Source organism: Hyla sarda, chromosome 3, assembly GCF_029499605.1.
Source record: "Hyla sarda isolate aHylSar1 chromosome 3, aHylSar1.hap1, whole genome shotgun sequence".
Lineage (NCBI taxonomy): Eukaryota > Metazoa > Chordata > Amphibia > Anura > Hylidae > Hyla > Hyla sarda.
In genome coordinates, this window is record NC_079191.1 from 76837190 (window position 1) to 76864260 (window position 27071).

A 27071-nucleotide genomic window follows, 5' to 3' on the forward strand; every position below is an offset into this window, starting at 1 on the left:
ACAGGTTTTGTTAAATCTCCCCCATATTTCATAGCTTTGATGTTCTCCAAATATAAGGCTCCTGTCCTAAGAGATGTTATGAGTAATTTCCCAACTTAGGTGGATGTGGCTATGAAAATCTATATAAAAGGATCATCCTATCTGATTATTGTAATCTTAAATGTGCACAAAGATACAAAAACTTTTTATATGTTGTACATCTTGGCAAAACATTAACTTTTCTCATATACTTCATAAAAAATTCCCTTTTTATAGAAGCCATAGCTTATAAAATCATTACTTCGTCCAAGCTGAAGTACAGGCATGGACAAAGTCCAGTAAGTGAAGGTAGGCTAGTACTCCTCTGTCTGATAGTACTCGCCTCCTCTGTGCTCTCTCCTGTCTGATAGTACTCCTCTGTGCTCTCTCCTGTCTGATAGTACTCCTCTGTGCTCTCTCCTTTCTGATAGTACTCCTCTGTGCTCTCTCCTGTTTGATAGTACTCCTCTGTGCTCTCTCCAGTCTGATAGTACTCCTCTGTGCTCTCTCCTGTCTGATAGCACTCCTCTGTGCTCTCTCCTGTCTGATAGTACTCCTCTGTGCTCTCTCCTGTTTGATAATACTCCTCTGTGCTCTCTCCAGTCTGATAGTACTCCTCTGTGCTCTCTCCTGTATAATAGTATTCCTCTGTGCTCTCTTCTGTCTGATAGTACTCCTCTGTGCTCTCTCCTGTCTGATAGGACTCCTCTGTGCTCTCTCCTGTCTGATAGCACTCCTCTGTGCTCTCTCCTGTCTGATGGTACTCCTCTGTGCCCTCTCCTGTCTGATAGCACTCCTCTGTGCTCTCTCCTGTCTGATGGTACTCCTCTGTTCTCTCTCCAGTCTGAGAGTACTCCTCTGTGCTCTCTCCTGTCTGATAGTACTCCTCTGTGCTCTTTCCTGTATGATAGTATCCCTCTGTGCTCTCTTCTGTCTGATAGGACTCCTCTGTACTCTCTCCTGTCTGATAGGACTCCTCTGTGATATCTCCTGTCTGATAGCACTCTTCTGTGCCCTTTCCTGTCTGATAGTACTCCTCTGTGCTTTCTCCTGTCTGATAGCACTCCTCTGTGCTCTCTTCTGTCTGATAGTACTCCTCTGTGTTCTTTCCTGTCTGATAGTACTCCTCTGTACTCTCTCCTGTCTGATAGTACTCCTCTGTGCTCTCTCCTATCTGATAGTACTCCTCTGTGCTCTCTTCTGTTTGATAGCACTCCTCTGTGCTCTCTCCTGTCTGATAGTACTCCTCTGTACTCTCTCCTGTCTGATAGTACTCCTCTGTGCTCTCTCCTATCTGATAGTACTCCTCTGTGCTCTCTTCTGTCTGATAGTACTCCTCTGTGCTTTCTCCTGTCTGATAGGACTCCTGTGCTCTCTTCTGTCTGATAGTACTCCTCTGTGCTCTCTTCTGTCTGATAGGACTCCTCTGTGCTCTCTCCTGTCTGATAGTACTCCTCTGTGCTGTCTCCTATCTGATAGTGCTTTCTTAGAGCCCATTCTGCCAGAGCTCTTCCATTCCTGTAACTAAGCGCTCCATAGTTTCTATAGAACAGATTTGTGGCTGAGCCTCATGGCTGAATTTTTAATGTAGTCCTACCTCTAGAACCCGGGTAAGGGTTTCGGAGTATGAGAGTTACTGACCTCCATTTGGCAGTTTCTTGCTTCCATATCTTCAAACTCAAAGGAGAGGGGCCAACCATGCACAAGTTCCTCTTCTTTGAAGTCAACATATGTTACAGAAAAATCTTAGCATGCAAAATGTCATACAGCTACTCCTCCCCAAAGGATAGAAGATAACATGTTTGATCATGGGGGAAGGTCCGGCCGTTGGGACCCCCCCTCGCGCTATTTTCGGGCCGGCGCTGTGGCTGAGGCTTCCGTGTTCATGACATCATGCCACGCTCCCTCCATTCATGTCTATGGGAGGGGGTGTAATGGCTGTGTACTATCTGTCACGCCCACTCCCATAGTCATGAATAGAGGGGGTGTGGGGTAACATCATGAACATGGAAGTCCCGGGCTTCCGTGTTCATGAATGCCGCAGCGCCAGCCGGGAGATCGCTGGTGGTCCAGGTGGCTGGAGCCCCCACGATCAGACATGTTATCCCCTCTCCTTTGCATAGGGGATAACAAGTCTAGGGGCAGAGTACCCCTTTAAGAGATAAATATACATTGACATTTTGTATGTATTTAACAATTTATTGTGACGGATACAGCGGCATTCCACAGTACTGTACAGAGAAAGTACTCACAGTTTATAGACAATAGAGACAGTTTTATAGAGATGGATTATTATGACTTAGTACAGCTATTAACTAAGCCCAACATTCTTCAGTTGTGACAATAAAGGATTAGTAGACCATAGGCCCTAGGCTATTCCTAAAGCTTGACTTCTCCCTTCTTTAAAGGTATCACCTAGATTCTCCTTACTGATCAGATACAGAAACATCTATCTTCTTTAGAACAAAGTCAGCTTCATTTTTGCATTTTCAGTTTTTCCTCCAGACGTTTTAAAGGAGATCTCCGGGATTTAGCAACTTATCCCCTATCCTAAGAATAGAGGATAACTGTCAGATTGCGGGGGGTTCCGACCGTTGGAGAACTCTGGGATATCACAACTTATCCCCTCTCCTAAGGATTGAGTATAAGTGTCAGAAAGGAGCCTTTTCGACCACAGCACAGAGCTGCGGCCGACACACTCTCTCCATGCAGCTCTATGGGAGAGCTGGAGCGCTGCTTTCATCAAACTCTGGCTCTGCCATAGAACTGTATGGAGGGGGCGTGTCGGCTGCAGCTCCATGCTGTGGTCAAAAAGGCTTGTTTCATGCAGAGAGCCAGGGCTCCGTACGGCAGATCGCGGTGTTTGGGTGTTGGTTCGGGCAGCGGTCAGATCCCCCTGCAATCTGACACTTATGACACTTGTTATATCCCAGAGTTCTCCTTTAAGAGCCATAACTCTTTTATTTGAGAGACATAACTCTTTCATTTGAGGGTTTGTTTTTTGCGCGACCAATTGCACTTTACAATTACTCCTTTTATTTTTCATACAAAATGTACAGTGTAACAAAAAAATATTATTCTGTGGGGTAATTGAAAGGAGAACCGCAATTTAGCAAATTTGGTTTAGTTTCTAAGCAGTGCACTTCACAGCAAAACTGACATGTTCTCTTTATTCTGTGCCTTAATACAATAAAAATGTAACCCATCTTCACATATTTTTCTATTATTGTACTACTTTTATAAAAACTCCAGCTTTTTAAAATTACAAAATTAGTATATCTTAAAATTGCCCCATTCTGACCCCTATAACTTTCATATTTTTCCGTATAGTGGGCTGTATGAGGGCTCATTTTTTGCACCGCAAAAAATCTTTAATTTTTACAACTTTTTTGTATATGTGACTTTTTAGATCACTTTTTATTTCATTTTTACTGGGATTTGATGTCACCAAAAAAAGCAAACTTGGGTTATTTTCACATTTAAGCCGTTCACCGTACTGGATAATAGACATCATTTTTATGCACAGTGCGATGCCAAATATGTTTATTTTATTTTATTTTTTTCACTTTGTTTTGTGAAATAGGAAAAGGGGGGAATAATTGGGGGATGGGCTTATTCCCATTTTTCTTTTTACAAACTTTACATCTTTCATGTCCCCTTTGGGAAACGATATATAACAATCACTCGATTGCTAATACTTTAAGTGCTATGTATTGGTTAGCACTGATCAGCAGTATCTGTCATCTACTTCTATGATCTGCCAGAAGCCATACCTTAGAAAAAGATTAACCCCTTAAGGACACAGCTCATTTTCACCTTAAGGACGCAGCCTTCTTTTGCAAATCTGACCACTGTCACTTTAAGCATTAATAACTCTGGGATGCTTTTATTTTTCATTCTGATTCCGAGATAGTTTTTTCGTGACATATTTTACTTCATGTTAGTGGTAAATTTTGAAAATTTGATGAAAATTTTGAAAATTTTGCATTTTTTTTTACTTTGAAACTGGAAAATGGACATCCCAAATAAATGATATATTGATTCAAATATACAATATGTCTACTATATGTTTGCAGCATAAAGTTGACATGTTTTTACTTTTGGAAGACATCAGGGAGCTTCAAATTTCTGCAGCAGTTTTCAATTTTTTTTACAAAACTTTCAAAATCGGAATTTTTCAGGGACTAGTTCAGTTTTGAAGTGGATTTAAAGGGCCTTCATATAAGAAATACCCCATAAATGACCCCATTATAAAAACTGCCCCCCTCAAAGTATTCAAAATGACATTCAGTAAGTGTGTTAATCCTTTAGGTGTTTCACAGGAGTAGCAGCAAAGTGAAGGAGAAAATTCAAAATCTTCATTTTTTACACTTGCATGTGCTTGTAGACCCAGTTTTTGAATTTTTACAAGGGGTAAAAGGAGAGAAATCTTCCAAATATTTGTAACCCAATTTCTCTTGAGTAAGGAAATACCTCATATGTGGATGTAAGGTGCTCCGTGGGTGCACTAGAGGGCTCAGAGGGGAAGGAGCGACAATGGGATTTTGGAGTTTTTCTGAAATGGTTTTTGGGGGGCATGTCACATTTAGGAAGAGCCTAAGGTGCCAGAACAGCAAAAAAACAAAAATAAAAAAAAACACATGGCATACTATTTTGGAAACTACATCGCTCAAGGAACATAACAAGGGGTACAGTAAGCCTTAACACCCCGCAGGTGTTTGACGAGTTTTTGTTAAAGTTGGATGTGTAAATTATTTTATTAATTTTTTCACTAAAATACTGGTTTTCCCCCAAATTTTACATTCTTACAAGGGGTAATAGGAGAACATGTCCCCCAAAATTTGTAACCCATCTCTTCTGAGTATGGAAATACCCCATGTTAGGATGTAAAATGCTCTGTGGGTAAACTACAATGCTCAGAAGAGAAGAAGTCACATTTGGCTTTTGGAAAGAAAATTTTGCTGAAATGGTTTTTGGGGTCATGTTGCATTTTCGTTGGATGTGTAAATGAAAAAAAAAAATTCACTAAAATGCTGGTTTTTCCCCAAATTTTAAATTTTTACAAGGGGTAATAAGAGAAAATGCCCCTCATAATTTGTGACCCCATTTCTTCTGAGTATGGAAATACCCCATGTGTGGAGGTGCTCTGCTCAGATGCTCAGAAGAGAATGCTCAGAAGAGAAGGAGCGCCATTGGGCTTTTGGAGAGAGAATTTGGTTGGAATAGAAGTCGGGGGCCATGTGCATTTATGAAACCCCCATGGTGCCAGAACAGTGGACGCCCCCATATGTGACCCTATTTTGGGAACTACACCCCTCATAGAATTTAATAAGGTGTGCAGTGAGCATTTACACCCCACTGGCATTTGACAGATTTTTGGAACAGTGGGTTGAGCAAATGAAAAATTGTATTTTTGATTTTCACAGACCACTGTTGCAAAAATCTGTCAGACACCTGTGGGTCGTAAATGCTCACTGTACCCCTTATTAAATGACATGAGGGGTGTCGTTTCCAAAATGGGGTCACATGTGGGGGGGTCTTTTATTATGGCACTATGGGGGCTTTGTAAACACATGTGGCCTTCAATTCTGGAAAAATTTCTCTCCTCTTATAAGCATTGTAGTTCGCCCACAGAGCACTTTACATCCACATATGGGGTATGTTCTTACTCAGAAGAAATGGGTCTACAAATTTTGGGGGGCTTTTTTCCTATTCTCCCTTGTGAAAATGAAAAATGTAGGGTAACACCAGCATTTTAGTGAAAAAAATTTTTTTTTTTTCATTTTCACATGCAACTTTAACGAAAATTCGTCAAACACCTGTGGGGTGTTAAGGCTCACTATACCCCTTGTTATGTTCCGTGAGGTGGAGTTTCCAAAATGGGGTCACATCTGGGTATTTATTGTTTTGTGCTTATGTCAGAACCGCTGTAAAATCAGCCACCCCTGTGCAAATCACCAATATAAACCTCAAATGTACATGGCATGCTCTCACTCCTGAGCCTTGTTGTGCACCTGCAGAGCACTTTATGCCCATATATGGGGTATTTCTGTACTCAGGAGAAATTGCATTCCAAATTTTGGGGGTCTTTTTTTCCTTTTACCGCTTGTGAAAATTAAAAGTATGGGGCCACACCAGCATGTCAGTGTAAAAATTATTGTTTTTTACACTAACATACTGGTGTAGACTCCAACTTTACCCTTTTCATAAGGGGTAAAAGGAGTAAAAGCCCACCAAAATTTGTAATGCAATTTCTCCTGAGTACGGAGATACCCCATATGTGGCCCTAAACTGTTTCCTTGAAATACGACAGGGCTCCAAAGCGAGAGAGTGCCAATGCGCATTTGAGGCTAGACTGGGGATTTGAATCCGCCACAAAAATACCACCGGGACCACCGCCGCTGCTGCCACCGATCCTGCAGCTCCTGTCACCGCCACTGCACCAGAGGGGACCCCAGCCAGACATGGGCAGGGTAGGAGACCTCCGCCAGCGCCGATCTCCCCTCCGATCACCATCCCGATCTCTGCCCAGCAGGTCCGTGATTGGTCGGTCTTTCTGACTGATCAATCACGTGATGGTGAGGCGGCAACCGTGCCACCTCAATCCTGCTGGGTAAGGTTGAATGGGGCTGTCTCGGACAGCCCCATTCACCCTTTTTCTCTGGGTCACCGGGTCACCAGAGAAGCGATTGACCCGGAATCGCCGCAAATCGCCGGTCTGAATTGACCGGTGATTTGCGGCGATCGCCCATATGGGGGGACCTCAGGACCCCCCCCCTGGGCGATATGCCGGGATGCCTGCTGAACGATATCAGCAGGCAGCCCGGTCTCTGCCCGGCGAGCGGCAGGGGCCGGAAGAATGCAGGGCTTACCCATAAGCCCTGAGTACTTAAGGACTCCTGAAACAGGGGCGTATGGATATGCCCTGCATCCTTAAGGGGTTAAGTACCAGGGCACCAGGATGTACATTTTTGTCAAATGTCCTTAAGGGGTTAACATAATTTAGACATATGCTTAACAGCAGGACCCATTGACAACAATGGACAGAAGTTGTCCCGTTCAGATGAATTGGAGATGTTACTGAACAGAAATGGAGGATGCTGAGTTCTGCTGTGAATGGTGGTAGATCCAGTGTTATCTATATACATCCCTTGTTCTGTTTGTATGAATAACCTGACGACTGAGTGTTACCATTCTACTTGTCAGAAATCCATAAGTTACGCCTTACACACTGACTATGTAGAATCATTGCTGACGGTATTAGACTTGTGTAGGGAGTGGGACATATTCTTCTGACAAGAAGAATGGTAACACCTAGTTTTCAGTTAGACCTTGGCTAACAAAGACTTTTTTTTTGTGATATGTGAGGATTAACTACAACATACATTCAGCGGAGCCTACCACCTCTTTATAAATGCAAAGTATAGGAAAACTCTCCAGCTCAGCACATATACTAGGGGTAGGCAACCTTCAGCATTGCAGATGTTGTGGCCATAACGCTGCCAAAGTCCAAAACATCTGTAGTGCTAAAGGTTGCCTAGGCCTCATACATGCTGTCCCACTATATACACCAGTGGTCTCCAAATTATGCCCCTCCAGAAGTTGCAAACCAGCCAATAGCTTTCTGGACATGCTAAGAGTTGCAGTTTTGCAACATCAGGAGGGCCATACTTGGAGACCACTAGTCTACACCGACCCAGCCTGACTCCAACTTGCTGCAGCAATACAGAAAGATTTGCAGTCTGACAACCTAAAGAATAAAAAATTCAAAGTTAGGAAGTCCAACAAATAGGAAGAAAACTCTGCACTCACCCATACCTGTGTCCGGTGTCTACAGTGGATAATAATTTGGCAACATTGTGGTGCTCACTGTTCCATGAGATCAATAAAAAATTAACAGGGCACTTACAATGAGTTGCTGATTTTGCAATTTACAATTGAAGTCAAGGTGCAGTGAAGGTAGCTTTTTTTGAACTAATTTTGTGCTGTATTTTAAAGGGGTACTCAGGTGCTTAGACATCTTATCCCCTATCCAAAGGATAGGGGATAAGATGCCTGATCGTGGGGGTCCTGCCGCTGGGGACCCCCGTGATCTTGCACGCGGCACCCCGTTTATAATCAGTCCTCGGACCGTGTTCGCTCCGGGTCTGATTACCGGAGACCACAGGGCCGACTGCATGTGACGTCACGCCTCCGCCCCATGTGATGTCACGCTCCGCCCCTCAATGCAAGCCTATGGGAGGGGGAGTGACAGCTATCATGCCCCCTCCCATAGGCTTGCATTGAGGGCCGAAGGAGTGACGTCACACAGGGGCGGAGGAGTGATGTCAGACCTGGAGGGGGACTGATTATAAATGGGGTGCCGCGTGCAAGATCACGGGGGTCCTCAGCGGCCGGACCCCCACGATCAGGCATCTTATCGCCTATCCTTTATAGGGGATAAGATGTCTAAGCACCAGTGTACCCCTTTAAACCCTGTTTCTGAATATTTCCCAGTGAAGTCAAATGCAGCTGGGAATTAGGTTTCTTTTCATTCTTTTCAGGGCTTCTTTTGGGGCTTCTTTGGACCTTTTTTGTACACTCTGTCAACATACTCTTATAGGGGGAGAATTATCAAAACCAGTGAAGAGGAAGAGTAGTGCAGTTGTCCATGGCAACTAATTAGATAGCTTCTTTCAGTTTTAAAAAGACCTGTGAAAAATGAAAGAAGCAATCTGGTTGCCATGGGCATCTGCACCAAACTTTTTCCAGACATACAGGGGTACAACTTAGCCTGTATCCTGCGACACATTATGGATTGGTTCCAAAATACTTCCAGGTACTCTAATATGCCTATGTAGAATCATAATGCAGCCCCATGGTGCCCTATAGACTTTCTCCATTGTTCTCTCTTGTCGCTCCCGCCAGTCATCAAGCAACCCTTATTGTTCAGAGATACTCTTGCGACTTGGAATGCTCCCCAAAAATGCATGGGTCCCTTCCTATAACCTCTCGAAAGATTTATCACCATGGCATACTCCTGACTTTCCAGCGGGTCAAAACAATGCTCTGTTCCAACTGTGGAGGTCAAGAAGGATGAACACCTTGGGTGATCTGATGGATGGCCCAGAGAACCGATGGTACAAAATAGATGAGTTAACTAATATAACCACCTTTATGCTCACTTCTTTACTAAACTCCATGACTTGTGAAACAAAGCTAGTCCCACTGATTTTGATTCCCTCATGGCCTCCTCAGAGGACAGATCCATCTCCCATTTACACTAGACTGCAGAAATGATACATCCCCTTGACACCATGGCAGGCTGGCAAACTTTTGGCTAAGATGCTGCAGAACCCGGAGGTGCCCAGACACATTTTGGTGGGCCTATCCGATTTCCGTGATCACGATCATAATGAAAAATGGAGAGAGATGCGGTTAAAACTGATCCATTCGGCTATGCGTTCACACTCCTTCCCTCACCAGGGAATCCTGAGAGGCTGACCTACTGCCCCAACTGCAAACTTTCTAAAGCCGACCTCTTCCACTGCATCTGGCAATGCCCCCTAGTGGAATGTTGTTGTATGGAAGTCAGATCTCATTAAAGCAGTTAGTCCTTTTGTGGGGGAGCTGGGATATCATGAAGCACTTTTCTACATTTCAGAATCTGAATCTGAGGGAACCTATTCTTATGCCCATCTTCCTTTTATAACTAACTCAATAATTACTTTGGCGAAGTTGGGCATCCTTAGGGAATGGTTATCCCCCCACTGTACCATCCATACCTCACCTCATTGAGGCTCTGAAGCATTTATTTAACTTAGATATGAAAGTAGTGCTACAACATAAGAAGCGAATGGCAAAAAAGTTCTTCACCAAATCGAAATTGTTTCTTATACGCTATTGTGATGCATTGGAATTGTTCTCCATAATTTCTTCACAAACCCTGGGGGCTTTTGAAGTCTTATAGGGTAGGATTTGCTTTTTTCAAGTGCTAGTTTATATGGGAGCCTTCACCGCTCAGAGTACCTTATTTTGGAAGCCCATGGATTGAGAGCTTCTCCTCAATATGTCATTACACACCGTCTCTTTTTTTCTGATATACTGTACCCTCGAAACCTCCGAGAGGACCTGCATGTGTTAGATCCCAGACATGTGGGAGATCCAGCTGCTTATTTGTTTATTTGTTTGTTTCCCTGTCTACCGGTCTGTCTTTTTATCATCCTGTCTATTGTATTTGTTGGGTTATAATTTAGTTGGAAAGTTCAATGTAAGTCTTACACCACTAGGCTTTTGGGGACCTTTTACAGGGTACCAATTGCCCGTATTGGCACACATGTTCTATCCTATTGTACGGTGCCCCAACTGTTTTGTATTATTGTACCGAGTTCCAGAAAATGGATAGTCACATCAGGGGACACATATCATTATTTGTGTATGGCAGAAGCAGTTTACCACTTTTGCCAACTTCTAAATTATGCACAGATGCGCTAAATTTACCAATCTTGTGCAATGAGTTTCATAAATTGCGGAAAATATAGTAATCTCCTCATATTTCCACCGTACAGCGTCGCTCTATATTGTATATGCTTTGTCTGTAGCGTATTGGAACATATTTAAATGGTAACCGTGGCCTTATTTTCTAAATTTTAAGGTCCAGTGTCTCCTTGTAAATTTTTTCAACATCCTTGTTGTCCTATAGAGAAGTAACCAACATTTTTTTTAGGTAAATGTCTAATAACAACCTTAATGGGTCTGGCCTTGCAGGGGATGATGCCTTTGATATTTATGCACTTTGAGAAGATCAAGATCAATATCCAATATATAGGAAACATTACAGACAATTTGTTTAAACTAATAAAGAATGTCAAGAAAATTGATTGAAGTAACACTTAAGAACATAATTACAGTTGTCAATTTGAAGGGCACAAGATAGAAAGGAAAGGTTTAACATTATGGATACTTATTATTCCATTCTTTGAAAAATGAAATTGATGATTTAGAGCATCTTGCTACATGCAGTCCAAGATGCCTTATATTTTACTTAAAAATATGGTCATTGCGGAATTTTTCTGCGATTGGCTACACGGGTGACTTCCTACAGGAGTTTCCTTGCTCTAATGAAGATAACATGTTTAGCTGCTGAAGAAAGGTCCTTTGGGGGACCTGAAACGAGTCCAACCTTAATTACTACTAATCTTAAGTGTCACACACTAAGTTCCACAAGGATACAGCGATTTACAAAAATCCACGGCACCTGCCAATCAATGTAGGACACTACGTGCAAACCACACCACGAGGACGCTGCTGGCTTTCCATTTTTACTTGCAGGAGAACCGATGCAGTACCGGCAGATCGAGCCCACTGCTGCCGCTATACAAGTTGAGACGACCGAGTCTCTAACAGCGCACCCTCTGCCCAGGGGCTGGGACCGGCCAATGATCAGGATAATTCATAAGAGGTACCAACTAGTGTTGCTCGCGAATATTCGCAATTCGAATTTTATTCGCGAATATCGCATATTCGCGAATTCGCGAACATTCGCGAATATAGCGCTATATATTCGTAATTACGAATATTCGTTTTTTTTATTTTTTTTTATATATATTTTTTTTTTCACAGTACACATCACAGTGATCATCCCTCTCTGCTTCCAGCTTATGTGGTGTAAGAAGGCTCTAATACTACTGTGTGAGACTGGTGTGCAAATTTTCGCATATGTTAATTTTTGTACACACAAATTTTCGCATATGCTAATTTTCGCATGCGCGAATATTCGCATATGCGAAAATAAATCAAGACTATTACGAATATGCGAATATTCGCGAATATGACGAATATTCGTCCATATATCCCCGAATATTCGCGAATTCGAATATGGCCTATGCCGCTCAACACTAGTACCAACCATTAAATTTTCCCATGTGAGAAGCGCTTCCACTATATACTATCTCCGCTGCATACCTGTGAGACAGCCGTGTCTCTAGAAGTGCATCCACAGCTCAGGAAGCCGGGACCCATCTGGCGACCAGCCCAGCACACACTAAGGTACAAACTTTACCATTATTATACAATTGTCACCAGTAGCAACCAAATTGAATATTGCCGCTGCACATTTTCGAGACTGTTGTGTCTCTAGCATCGCTCAGCGCAAAGAGCCAGGATTACAACTTCATATTAAGGATACAAATTGCTACATATATCTCAGCATACCTACAATTGTATCGATCGCTGCATCCTACAAGGGAGAATATCTACAGACACTGTATTATACCTGGATTTAAACATCTGGATTTAAAGCATATGTTATTAGAGCATTACATTGCCACCACCAAGACATTTTCTTACAATATTTATCTGCTTTTATTCCATACAATGTGTGGACACTTTGCTAATTGATTCTAATTTTTTTAAGTATTTTTCTTGTATTTGTATATTTACCTTATTTTTAATAAGATTTTAAACTATTATTTGCAACATTTAACGTATTATCCATTTATTAAATATCTCTCATTGTGCTTCTGCTGACCCACAAGGGCCCTGTGAGTCAAAAGACACAAATGCAATAATACCTTTATCTTAAAACCAATAAATTAATTTATATCCTATATTCATGACTCTGAGCCCCAATTTCTCTATATATTTTGTTCATTTGGAAATTACTTCTAGTTAAAAATCTTAAAGGGGTACTCCGGTGGTTAAGATTTTTTGCTATATTGCATCTTCTTTTAACCCCTTAAGGACACATGACGTACTGGAACGTCATGTGTCCACTCCCGATCTATAACGCGGGGCCACGGCGTGGCCCCGCGTCATAGCGGGTCGGGCCCGGCCTCTAACAACGGCCGGGACCCGTGGCTAATAGCGCGCGGCATTGATCGCTGTGCCGCGCGCTATTAACCCTTTAGACGCGGCGTTCAAAGTTGAACGCCGCGTCTAAAGTGAAACCGAAAGCATCCCGGCTAGCTCAGTGGGCTGTTCGGGATAGCCGCGGTGAAATCGCGGCATCCCGAACAGCTGACAGGACAGCGGGAGGGCCCCTACCTGCCTCCTCGCTGTCCGATCGCCGAATGACTGCTCAGTGCCTGAGATCCAGGCATGAGCAGTCATCCGGCAGAATCGTTGATCACTGGTTTCTTATGAGAAACCAGTGATCAACATAGAAGATCAGTGTGTGCAGTGTTATAGGTCAATAAGTCCTATCAATGCAAAAATGGTACCGTTAAAAACTTCAGATCACGGCGCAAAAAATGAGCCCTCATACCGCCCCATACACGGAAAAATAAAAAAGTTATAGGGGTCAGAAGATGACAATTTTAAACGTATTAATTTTCCTGCATGTAGTTATGATTTTTTCCAGAAGTCCGACAAAATCAAACCTATATAAGTAGGGTATCATTTTAATCGTATGGACCTACAGAATACATATCAGGTGTCATTTTTACCGAAAAATGTACTACGTAGAAACGGAAGCCCCCAAAAGTTACAAAACAGCGTTTTTTTTTTCAATTTTGTCGCAGAATGATTTTTTTTCCCGCTTCACCATAGATTTTTGGGCAAAATGACTGATGTCATTACAAAGTAGAATTGGTGGCGCAAAAAATAAGCCATCATATGGATTTTTAGGTGTAAATTTGAAAGAGTTATGATTTTTTAAAGGCAAGGAGCAAAAAACGAAAATGCAAAAACGGAAAAACCTCCGGTCCTTAAGGGGTTAATGTTCATGTTTTTTTGCAATTGACATGTATTACATGTTTGTGTAGCCTGTGTCTTTTTTTTCTTACCTGTTTGTGGGCCAGGAAGTTCTGTAGTTTTGTGTTGGATCTCTTACTGTCGTCCACAGCGTTGGCCATGTTAGGATTGGGCTGTGGACAATGCATCAGGGCTTTTTTCTCTCTCTGTTGTTTCAGAGCCTGGAGGACGCAGGTCTGCATGAGAGAAAGAAGCCAGAGCAGGGGGAGAGGGAGGACATACACAGCTCCTCATCTCCCTTCCCCCTGCTTTGTCTTCTGAGGACGCAGGTCTGCACTGAAAGAAGACAGAGAAGATAAGAGTGTTATGTGAAGGGGAGGATAACAAAGAGCACGGGCTGGGGATGTATAGACTGCAGGGGAATAAATCTGGGACTGGGGATGATTTCTATGTGTGAAGGGGGGGGGGGGCGACGACCCTGAATGACACATGCTGGGAGTTGTAGTCCATGTTATGTGTGTGTATTCTAGTGTTTACAAACCAGTGTGTCTCCAGCTGTTGCAAAACTAGAAACTCCCAGCATGCCCTGACAGCCTTTGGGCATGCTGGAAGTTGTAGTTTTGCAACAGCTGGAGACACACTGGTTGGGAAATACTGTCCTAGCCTATTCAGCATACACATCATGTTACACAGGTGTTTCCAAACCAGTGTGCCTCCAGCTGTTGTAAAACTACAACTCCCAGCATGCCCTGACAGCTTTTGGGCATGCTGGGAGTTGTAGTTTTGCAACAGCTGGAGGCACACTGGTTGGGGAAAACTGTTCTAGCCAATTCAGTATATTACAACCAAAGTGCATTGTTTCCCAACCAGGGTGTCTTCAGCTGTATCAAAACTACAACTCCCAGCATGCCAGGACAGCTTTTGGCTGTCTGGGCATGCTGGTAGTAGTAGTTTTGCAACACCTGGAGGCACCCTGGTTGGGAAACACTGGTGTAGGACCTATAGAGGTGTGGTGAACTACAACCCCCAGGATACTACAGAGGCAGCATGCTGGTGTTATACCACAGACTGAAGACTCCTGAATGACACATGCTGGGAGTTGTAGTCCCTTTTGTGTGTGTGTATGACAGTGTATCCCAACCAGGGCTGATTATATTAGTGTGCTGTGTATAAGGGGGCAGACCCGGGAAAATAGTAGGGTGGGTAAAGCGTGGAACAAACAAACTAAAAAAAAAAGGAGCCGCCCCAAACCAGCAAGGCATGTGGCACGCTGGGATTTGTAGTTTTCAGCACAGCAAGAAACAGGAAATAGAAGCAAAGATAGGAAAACAAAGTGGGGGATAAAAAGACAACAAAGAACGGAAATAGAGTAGGCTAAACAACAAGAATAGAAATGAAACAAAACAAATAGGGTAAGTCACAAACGGAAAAACACATTGCCCACCGGAGTACCCCTTTAATCCTTCCAGTACTTATCAGCTGCTGTATGCTTCACAGGAAGTTGTGTAGTAATTTTCTGTCTGACCATAGTGCTCTCTGCTGATGCCTCTGTTCATGTCAGGAACTGTCCAGAGCAGGAGAAGTTTGCTATGGGGATTTGTTTGTTCTCTTGACAGTTCCTGACATGAACAGAGGTGTCAGCAGAGAGCACTGTGGTCAGACTGAAAAGAACTGCACAACTTTCTCTGTAGTATACAGCAGCTGATAAGCACTGAAAGGATTAAGATTTCTAAATTTACAAATCTGTTAAACTTTTTTGCAACAGTTGAGTTGATTTGAAAAAAAAATTGTTTTCCACTGGAGTACCCCTTAAAATGCTCTAACACTCTGGTTTTCAATTTCTAGCTAGTACAGCTGATATACATACTAACAAATTTGTAAGGTTGAAAAAAAGAGTCCATCGAGTTCAACGAGTCTATCGAGTTCAACGTAAAACCCTACTGTATTGATCCAGAGGAAGAAAAAAAAAAGGCTGATACCAATTGCCCCCCAAAAATTTCTTTCTGACCCCAATTAGTCAATCAAATTAAATCACTGGATCAACGTTCTATTTCCATAAATCTTATATCCATAACCTGTAATCTTATATTTTTCCTTAAAAACATCCAGGCCCCCCCTTGAAATTGTTTATTGAGTCAGATATCACAACATCATGCGGCAGAGAGTTCCATAGTCTCATTGCTCTTACAGTAAAGAATCTCTGTCTGTGATGATAGTGTATCAAAAGATCACCGAAAAGATCAGAGAGCAAACTGTGCACTGAATGATGTTTATAACAAATATACCAGAATAAATCCCAGGATCCGCGACATACACTATATGTGGGATTTTTTTTTTTGTATGAGACAGATAGAATTAGTAACCAATCACAGCTTATTTTGAGAAATTAAAATAAAAATGAGCTGTGACTGGCAACTACCGGTATTTGTCCTAGACAAAAATCAGACAAATTTTTGTCTTAGGCACTGAGGCCTAAGATAATTATTTACAGAGGGTGCAGTGTGTGGCAGTATTATACAGTATATAGTGGGTGCAGTGTGTGGCAGTATTCTATACAGAGGGGGCAGTGTGTGGCAGTATTATATTCAGAGGGCACGGTTTGGGGCAGTATTATATACAAAGGGCACAGTATGTGGTAGTATTATATTCAGAGTATGATCCAACTGCGGACCAATATATGGAGGGTTATTTAAACCAATTCACCAAAAGATCACCGAAGTGATCCACTAATTCCCTATATTTCCCATATATTTGTTGAAAGGTATAATCTTTATTAATTTCAAAACACCAACAAAAAAGGAGTTAAAATTGCAGTGTATCTCTCCTCCTGTATTATTAGTTATCTGTGCCAGCCAGGCATCACCTATTATCTACCTGTGTGTACCTGCAGTGTACACACGGTTAATGGAGGAGTCTACACTGTATATTAAAAAACCTGTCCTATGCCCCCCTCGACATGTTTCGCCGCAAGACGCGGCTTTGTCCAGTGCCCCTAAGCCTCTTGACAAAGCCGCGTCTTGCGGCGAAACATGTCGAGGGGGGCATAGGACAGGTTTTTTAATATACAGTGTAGACTCCTCCATTAACCGTGTGTACACTGCAGGTACACACAGGTAGATAATAGGTGATGCCTGGCTGGCACAGATAACTAATAATACAGGAGGAGAGATACACTGCAATTTTAACTCCTTTTTTGTTGGTGTTTTGAAATTAATAAAGATTATACCTTTCAACAAATATATGGGAAATATAGGGAATTAGTGGATCACTTCAGTGATCTTTTGGTGAATTAAATTATATTCAGAGGGCACAGTTTGGGGCAGTATTATATACAAAGGGCACAGTATGTGGTAGTATTATATTCAGAGTGTGCAGTATGTAGTAATATTATATTCAGAGGGCCCAGTGTACAGTAGAATTATACACAGCGGGCACAGTGTGTGGCAGTGGCACTATTATATTCAGAGGGCGCAGTATGTGGTAGTATTTTATTCAGAGGCACAGAATCTGGCAGGGTTTCATTAATTATTGTTTTTATATTTAAGATCAGAATCTGCTGTTATAGTGAGGAGCCAATGCCGTCTGAACATCAAGTTCTACAGAGAGAAGATTTAGCTGGAAGAAGTCACGGCGGTCTGTACCAACTGAATTAGATAAGGAAAGGCTATAGAAAAGACATCACCTGTGAGTAATTTTATCATTGTGTATTCTGCCAGATTGTGTCCCATCAGACTTGTAGTCACCTGTAAGTTCTGCACTGCCGGCTTACTTGGCAATTATATATTCGATTATTATACTTGACACCATTTTCTACGCATCTGGTGACAACAGCCCTAGCAACTTCACTGGCTATGTAACATATATTTCTTCTTGAGCCTTTGTAATGTGAAAGTTTCATTAAAATCTTATGAATTTAAAGGGGTATTCCCGGAATATTTTTTATTTGGCTATGCTACAGGGGCTGTAAAGTTAGTGTAGGTCATTGTCAGGCCCAAGGCCTGATTATGGAAACATACCTGTGTTTTATTATTGCATCTGTGTATAAACTAAGACCTGGGGGGTGAAGGGTCATTCAGACGGTGTGTCCCTGTTTGTGTATTGCAGTTTATTAGGGGGCCTGGCTGGTTGTTTGTTTGAAGTCAGGAGTTTCTTTGAAGCGGCAGGATGGGAGATAACAGATGCCCCCTGGTGGGATCAGAGGGGAGGGGGGAGTGGAGCTTCCCTCCAAAAAACAAGCAGATATGATAGTTAAACAATGCTAGACTCAAAGTTTGTTGTTAAGATCTGTGCCCCAAGCTGACAAGACCATCCTAAGAACAGCTGTAACGCTGTAAGAACTTCATTTTTGCTTTCTGAACTTGCTAAACTCTTATATATATTCTTATACCTGTTTGTCATTTGTTTCTGTATTTTTATGCATAGCACTGTGATACCTTTTATAAGATTAAATGTTTAATTAATCAGCTCTGGTCTTTGATCTCTAAATATATGAGCTCACCTTTCTGAAGGAGGCTCTGGTAAACACGTTTATCTAAGGGTTAATTTGGTGACTTGCTGGGACTAGTAGTGGATACCCAAAGGTCTGGCGGCTTTAACCCTTGCACCATCACACTCTCTCTAGCGTCTTGGCTGGACTGATAGGGTGTGATCGTGACAGTCATAATATAGTGTCTGTACCTGTGTGTGACGGTTTTCTCACAATTCTTATGTGATATTCACCCCAATATTTATTTTTAACAGCATACAAAATGACTGTTGTCTCAGATTTTTCCCAGGTTGCAATGCGGCCAAGACCTGACCTCATTAGTCAGCTGATGACAGGGACCCTGTCTGCTTCAATGAGTGGAGCAATTGCATGGTGGGAGAGAGATCAATCTGCAACTAATGCAACAGCTGTAGGCACCCTGATTGAAAACCACAGGTCTTTTTAATGGATGCAGCTCATTTATGTTTCAATGGGTGGGGTGGCTGATGTGTGGGAGGGAGGAAAATGGAATTATGGGATTTGTAGGCAAAAGAAGAAAACTCAAACAGGAAATACCAGTTCACAAAAAGCTAGCCACAGTGTTATGGTAATCTCACAACATAGCCATTTAGCCCAAAGACTAGTGCAGATCCTTCCTAACCATGTCCATTACTGACAGCCAGGTACGTACTAAAATCCCCTTATGGTGGAGATTCCCTTTAATGTCACACTATAAGTGTCTATTTAGCCTTAATCTCTGGCTTTTTGTGATATATCTGATATGATTTATAGAGCCTGCCCAGTGGTATAAATTATACAGTATATATATAGCCCAGTGTTATAAATTATACAGTATATATATATATATATAGCACAGTGGTATAAATTATACAGTATACATATAGTACAGTGGTATAAATTATACAGTATACATATAGCAGAGTGGTATAAATTATACAGTATGCATATAGCACAGTGGTATAAATTATACAGTATACATATAGCCCAGTGGTATAAATTATACAGTATGCATATGGCCCAGTGATATAAATTATACAGTATACATATAGCCCAGTGGTATAAATTATACAGTATACATATAGCCCAGTGGTATAAATTATACAGTATACATATAGCCCAGTGGTATAAATTATACAGTAGACATATAGTACAGTGGAATAAATTATACAGTATACATATAGCACAGTGGTATAAATTATACAGTATACATATAACACAGTGGTATAAATTATACAGTATACATATAGCCCAGTGGTATAAATTATACAGTATACATATAGTACAGTGAAATAAATTATACAGTATACATATAGCACAGTGGTATAAATTATACAGTATACATATAGCACAGTGGTATAAATTATACAGTATACATATAACACAGTGGTATAAATTATACAGTATACATATAGCACAGTGGTATCAATTATACAGTAAACATATAGTACAGTGAAATAAATTATACAGTATACATATAGCCCAGTGGTATAAATTATACAGTATACATATAGCAGAGTGGTATAAATTATACAGTATACATATAGCACAGTGGTATAAATTATACAGTATACATATAGCACAGTGGTATAAATTATACAGTATGCATATAGCATAGTGGTATAAATTATACAGTATGCATATAGCACAGTGGTATAAATTACCGTATTTATTGGCGTATAACACGCACTTTTTAGGCTAAAATTTTTAGCCTAAAGTCTATGTGCGTGTTATACGCCGATAAGCCGCTGCAGTTCAATGATTTAAAGCGGGCGCTTTAAATCAATGAACTGCAGCGGCTATGCAGGTGCAGAGACAGCCAGCGCTGCCGGCTTCTCTGCCCCTGCCTGCCCTGGGGTCTAGTGCCCTGCTGCTGGCCCTTCTCTCCCCCTGGCTATCGGCCAGGGGGAGAGAAGGGGCAGCGGCACCCATTGCCGGCGCCGCTGCCCCGTTGCCTCCCCCCATCCCCGGTGGCATAATTACCTGTTGCTGGGGTCGGGTCCGCACTTCTTCAGGCCTCCGGTGTGCGTCCCCTGAGTCGTTGCTATGCGCTGCACGGCGCGGCGGATGACGTCAGTGCGCCGCGCCATGCAGTGCATAGCAATGACGCAGGGGATGTACACCGGAGGCCTGAAGCAGCGCGGACCTGACCCAGGCAACAGGTTATTATGCAACCGGGGATGGGGGGAGGCAACGGGGCAGCGGCGCCGGCAATGGGTGCTGCTGCCCCTTCTCTCCCCCTGGCTGTCGGCGCCGCTTCTCTCCCCCTGGCTGTCGGCGCCGCTTCTCTCCCTCCGGCTATCGGCGCTGGCACAGTGGTATAAATTATACAGTATACATATAGCACAGTGGTATAAATTATACAGTATGCATATAGCACAGTAGGATAAATGAATGGGATTCTACTATACTGTACTTACTGCTGCATTACAGGAATTACAATTCTGAAAAAATGAACATGTTTATTCTTACGGTGGAATGCGCTTGGAAATTCATTGCCATTAATGGAAACATTACATGTATGACCAGTCCTAGCACTAATTAATATCGGCAACTGCTGACGCACATTAAATATCTGCCTGGAATTTCTGGGTATACTTCACCAGCTGCAGGGGTCAGCAGTATTGGACATCTCTTGGGGAGCCTCTGGTAGGCCTATTCTCCTCATTCAGCCCTCAAGGAGAGATCAGCTAATCAGGAGATACAAGTTCTGTACATTAGTCCCAAGAAAGCTGCTCTATGTTTCTTATAATATGTCCCGTGAGAGAGGTATATGTAGCCCCCCTCCCCTGAATAGGTAATATCCATTTAGCTATCTTTGATACTTTCACATATAATGAATGGTGTGCAGGGCCATTTGAAGGAATTTGAGGACCCCAAGCAAAATGGACATGGAGGCCCCCCCCCCTTGATGTTCACGCACGTCACGCTCTAGGTTCGGCGTCAGGACGTAGTAACGCCGGCCCTTGAATTCTGGGAGCGCGACATGAGCGAACGTCGATACGAGGCCCACATTAGGTGCAGCACAGTTCCCCCCACATTAGGTGCAGCACAGTTCCCCCCACATTAGGCGCAGCACAGTTCCCCCCACATTAGGTGCAGCACAGTTCCCCCACATTAGGTGCAGCACAGTTCCCCCCCACATCAGGTGCAACACAGTTCCCCCTATATTAGGTGCAGCACAGTTCCCCCACATTAGGTGCAGCAGAGTTCCCCCCACATTAGGTGCAGCAGAGTTCCCCCCACATTAGGTGAAGCAGAGTTCCCCCATATTAGGTGCAGCAGAGTCCCCCCCACATTATGTGCAGCAGAGTTCCCCCCACATGAGGTGCAGCGGAGTTCCCCCACATTAGGTGCAGAAGAGTTTCCCCCACATTAGGTGCAGCAGAGTTCCCCCTCATTAAGTGCAGCAGAGTTCTGCCCACATTAGGTGCGGCAGTGTTCCCCCCACATAAGGTAGGCAGAGTTTCCCCCATATTAGGTGCAGCAGAGTTCCCCCCACATTAGGTAGGCAGTGTTGTCCCCCACATTAGGTGCATCAGAGTTCTCCCCACATTAGGTGCAGCAGAGTTCTCCCCAAATTAGGTGCAGCAGAGTTCTCCCCACATTAGGTGCAGCAGAGTTCCCCCCACATTAGGTGCAGCAGAGTTCCCCCTCATTAGGTGCAGCAGAGTTCCCCCCACATTAGGTGCAGCAGAGTTCCCCCACATTAGGTGCAGCAGAGTTCCCCCCACATTAGGTGCAGCAGAGTTCTCCCCACATTAGGTGCAGCAGAGTTCTCCCCACATTAGGTGAAGCAGAGTTCCCCCCATATTAGGTGCAGCAGAGCCCCCCCCCCACATTATGTGCAGCAGAGTTCCCCCACATTAGGTGCAGAAGAATTCCCCCCACATTAGGTGCAGCACAGTTCCCCCCACATTAGGTGCAGCACAGTTCCCCCCACATTAGGTGCAGCACAGTTCCCCCACATTAGGTGCAGCACAGTTCCCCTCACATCAGGTGCAACACAGTTCCCCCTATATTAGGTGCAGCACAGTTCCCCCACATTAGGTGCAGCAGAGTTCACCCCACATTAGGTGCAGCAGAGTTCCCCCATATTAGGTGCAGCAGAGTCCCCCCCACATTATGTGCAGCAGAGTTCCCCCCACATGAGGTGCAGAAGAGTTCCCCCACATTAGGTGCAGAAGATTTTCCCCCACATTAGGTGCAGCAGAGTTCCCCCTCATTAAGTGCAGCAGAGTTCCGCCCACATTAGGTGCGGCAGTGTTCCCCCCACGTTAGGTAGGCAGAGTTTCTCCCATATTAGGTGCAGCAGAGTTCCCCCCACATTAGGTAGGCAGTGTTGTCCCCCACATTAGGTGCAGCAGAGTTCTCCCCACATTAGGTGCAGCAGAGTTCTCCCCACATTAGGTGCAGCAGAGTTTTCCCCACATTAGGTGCAGCAGAGTTCCCCCCACATTAGGTGCAGCAGAGTTCTCCCCACATTAGGTGCAGCAGAGTTCCCCCCACATTAGGTGCAGCAGAGTTCTCCCCACATTAGGTGCAGCAGAGTTCTCCCCACATTAGGTGCAGCAGAGTTCTCACCACATTAGGTAGGTAGTGTTCCCCCCACATTAGGTGCAACAGAGTTCCCCCCACATTAGGTGCAGCAGAGTTCTCCCCACATTAGGTGCAGCAGAGTTCTTCCCCACATTAGGCAGGCAGTGTTCCCCCACATTAGGTGCAGCATAGTTCTCCCCACATTAGGCTGGCAGTGTTCTCCCACATTAGGCTGTCAGTGTTCCCCCAAATTAGGCTGGCAGTGTTCCCCCACATTAGGCTAGCAGTGTTCCCCCACATTAGGTAGGCAGTGTTCCCCCACATAAGGTTGACAGTGTTCCCCCCACATTAGGTAGGCAGTGTTCCACCACATTAGGCTGGCAGTGTTCCCCCACATTAGGCTGGCAGTGTTCCCCCACATTAGGTAGGCAGTGTTCCCCCACATTAGGCTGGCAGTATAATTCCCCCACATTAGGTTGGCAGTGTTCCCCCACATTAGGTAGGCAGTGTTCCACCACATTAGGCTGGCAGTGTTCCCCCACATTAGGCTGGCAGTGTTCCCCCACATTAGGCTGGTAGTGTTCCCCACAGACATACAGCCTCCAGCCATATACAGTGTATGGCTGGAGACTGTATGCCTGTGTACTGCCCCACTTCAGTGCTCCAACCACCTCTCCTCTGGTATGGCCATAGCATTAGTTCCCAAGAGCTGAGAAGCGGTGGCCGGAACACTGAAGAAGATGTCCCGCCGGTCACTTACCAAGCTGGCCAGCGCGCATCTTCCTCCTCCTCGAGGCTCCGGTCTTCTGCGCCTCCGTTGCTATGGGCGCACGCACGGGACGTCAGTGACGTCCAGGCATGCGCTATCTCCCAGCGGCCCCTGCGTTTTTAAACTTAACGCGGGGCCGCAGAGAGTTAACGGCGGCATCCCTGTGTCCCGAAAACATCTTTCGGGACACAGGGATGCCCTTAATAGTGATGAGGGGAATTGCCCCTTCGCTACAGGACGGGCAAGAACCGGCTCTGCTCGGGGCCCCTGGCCAGCTCGGGGGCCCCAAGCAATTACTTGGTTTGCCTGTCCTGTAACGATGGGCCTGATGGTGTGACTGTTTCACCCTGTAGCAGCCCCAGCACAGAAGCAGAAGGATCTAGATTGTTTTTTCCTATTTAAATTTGTCGCATAGAAAGTTGCAGTCTAAATATGTGCGACTTTAGAGGATGTTTTAGAACATGAGGCACTCTAGTCTATTTTAGATGGAAAAATGCATTGGTGCAGTTGTCTCCTGCTCCTGTATGTACATTACACAAATAGTGTACGTAATGTATGTACAGGAATGTAGCCTTATGCTGCAGGGCACATGATGATGTAATTCCATTACTTGTCCTGCCAGAGAAGTCCTGCACCGCTCTGGAGGATCCTGAGAGCCTGGCCCGGCAGGATAAGCGGAAATGTGAATGCTTTTTTTATTTATTTTTTATTTCTAGAGGACCTCTATAGAGGCATTACCTATCTGGGGCAATACCTACTGGGGGCACTACCTCTCTGGGTGGACTACCTACTGGGAACACTACTTACTGGGAGCATTACCTACCTGAGGGCACTTTAGGCATTATACACCTGGAGGCACTACCTATTTGGGGCACTACCTACTGGGGTCATTACCTACTTGGGGCACTACCTTGCTGGGGGCATTATCTACTGGGAGCATTACTTAGCTAGGGCACTACCTACTTGGGGCACTACCTACTTTGAGGCATTACCTATTACCTCCTTGGAGAACTATCTACCGGGGGCATTACTTACCTGGAGGCACTGCCTACCTACCTATAGGGGCTGTCATCTACTGCCTACCTACTGGGGCAGTAGGTAGGTAGTAGGTAATGCCCCCAGTAGGTACCTTCTAGGGGCATATCCCCCTCTACCTACCTACTAAGGGAATTATCTACTGCCTACCTACTGGAGGCTTTACCTACTACCTACTTGGGGCATCACCTACTACCTACCTAGTGGGGGCATTACCTACTACTTACCCACTGGGGGAAATACCTACTACCTACCTACTCAGGGCATTACCTACCTAGGAGCATTACTGGGAAAATTACCTACCTACCTACTGGAGGCATTACTGACCTACTGGTGGCTTCTACCTTGTAAGGGGGATTCCCTACCTACCTACTGGGAGCATTACCTAATAGGGGAGGTGAAATTATTTACCTACCACCAAATCCTCCTATCCTTTCCGCCAAACACATTTACCTACTCCTGTATACTACGCAGGGCACCAACGGGGGGCATTATTTGAGGCACTGAGGGTTGGAAACAGGTGGGGATGGTGCTAACAAAGTGTTTGTTGTCTGGCAAATTCTATGGAGACGAGTCATGGTTGTAAGAAGACTTCATGACTGTCTGAGAAAGAAAGAAAATAAACGGAAAAAGAACGACTCCAAGAAGACTCCTTCTGTAAGTCAGTATATGTTACTGTACAATAATCACTTATACGGTCTGCAAGCCTGTGTAGAGCTGGAGTCACCACTCTATGAGCTTTGGTTGGGGGATATTGGTCTATATCCACAGTTTTTTTTACAGTCACTGGGGAAGATTTATCAAAACCTGTTTAGAGGAAAAGTTGACCAGTTGCCCACAGCAACCAATCATTATGTTTCTTTAATTTAAAAAATAACCTCTGAAAAACGAAAGAAGCAATCTGATTGGTTGCTGTTGGCAACTGGTCTATTTTTCATCTGCACAGGTTTTGATAAATCTCTCCCCCCCCCCCCCTATGTGGTGATAATAGTAGTGATCATGATGTGGTTGAATTATTCCCCCTTGTGTTCTGGTATTATTGGTAATATTGGTCTCAGTATACAGGATTATGTCAGTAACAGTGATGTTAATATGTATACTGATAACATTTAATATTTTCTTTCTCATTTAGCTAAAAGGCTCTTGTTTTTTAATGTTCTGTATTCAAATTTTTTTTTTCCATAGCCGATGGGGAAGACAGCAGGCAGGCCCTGGGGACTGACTTGTGGAGCGGGAACATGGGATGGCCCAGGCCTTGAGCTATGTGAAGGGCTTAAACATTTCTTATGGCAGCCCTGTCTAGGTCCCTGTGGTTAGTCCCCTGCAATCAGAAATATGGATAGGGGATGTGTCTATGGTGGAAAAAACCCTTTAAGATGGAAGAAACTACCATCTGTCTATAAATTGTGCTTACATAAAAATAATTTTTAGTAACATTCGGCTACTCACAGTTGTCACTGTTTCTGAAGTCCTTAATTTTCCTCATCTGCTCCCTCCAGCCCAGACTACCTTGACAAATTCTTCCAGCTATGTCTTGTTTCTGCAGTGCTTGCAACAGAGATATCTTTAACCCCTTAAGGACCCAGCCCAAATATACCTTAAGGACCCGGCCATTTTTTGAACATCTGACCACTGTCACTTCAAGCATCAATAACTCCGGGATGCTTTCAACTTTCATTCTGATTCCGAGATTGTTTTTTCGTGACATGTTCTACTTTATGTTAGTGGTAAAATTTTGTCGATACTTGTATCATTTCTTGGTGAAAAATTACAAAATTTGATGAAAAAATAAAAAATTTGAAGCTCTCTTGTAAGGAAAATAGACATTCCAAATAAATTATATTTTGATTCACAAATACAAAGGGGGAGATTTATCAAAACCTGTCCAGAGGAAAAGATGCCCAGTTGCCCATGGCAACCAATCGGATCGCTTATTTCATTTTTAACAAGGCCTCTGCAAAATTAAAGAAGCAATCTGATTGGTTGCTATGGTCAGCTGGGCAACTTTTCCTCTGGACAGTTTTTGATAAATCTCCCCCTATATGTCTACTTTATGTTTGCAGCATAAAGTTGACATGCTTTTACTTTTGGAAGACATCAGAGGGCTTCAAAGTTCAGCATCAATTTTCCAATTTTTCACAACATTTTCAAAATCAGAATTTTTCATGGACCAGATCAGGTTTGAAGTGGATTTGAAGGGCTTTCTTTTTAGAAATACTCCATAAATGACCTCATTATAAAAACCGCACCCCTCAAAGTATTCAAAATGACATTCAGTAAGTGTGTTAGCCTTTTAGGTGTTTCACAGGAATAGCAGCAAAGTGGAGGAGAAAATTCAAAATCTTCATTTTTTTACACTGGCATGTTCTTGTAGACCCAGTTTTTGAATTTTTACAAGGGGTAAAATTTGTAACCCAATTTCTCTCAAGTGAGGAAATACCTCATATGTGTTTGTCAAGTGTTCGGCAGGCGCAGTAGAGGGCTCACAAGGGAAGGAGCGACAATGGGATTTTGGAGAGTTTTTCTGAAATGGTTTGGGGGGGGGGGGGGGGGCAT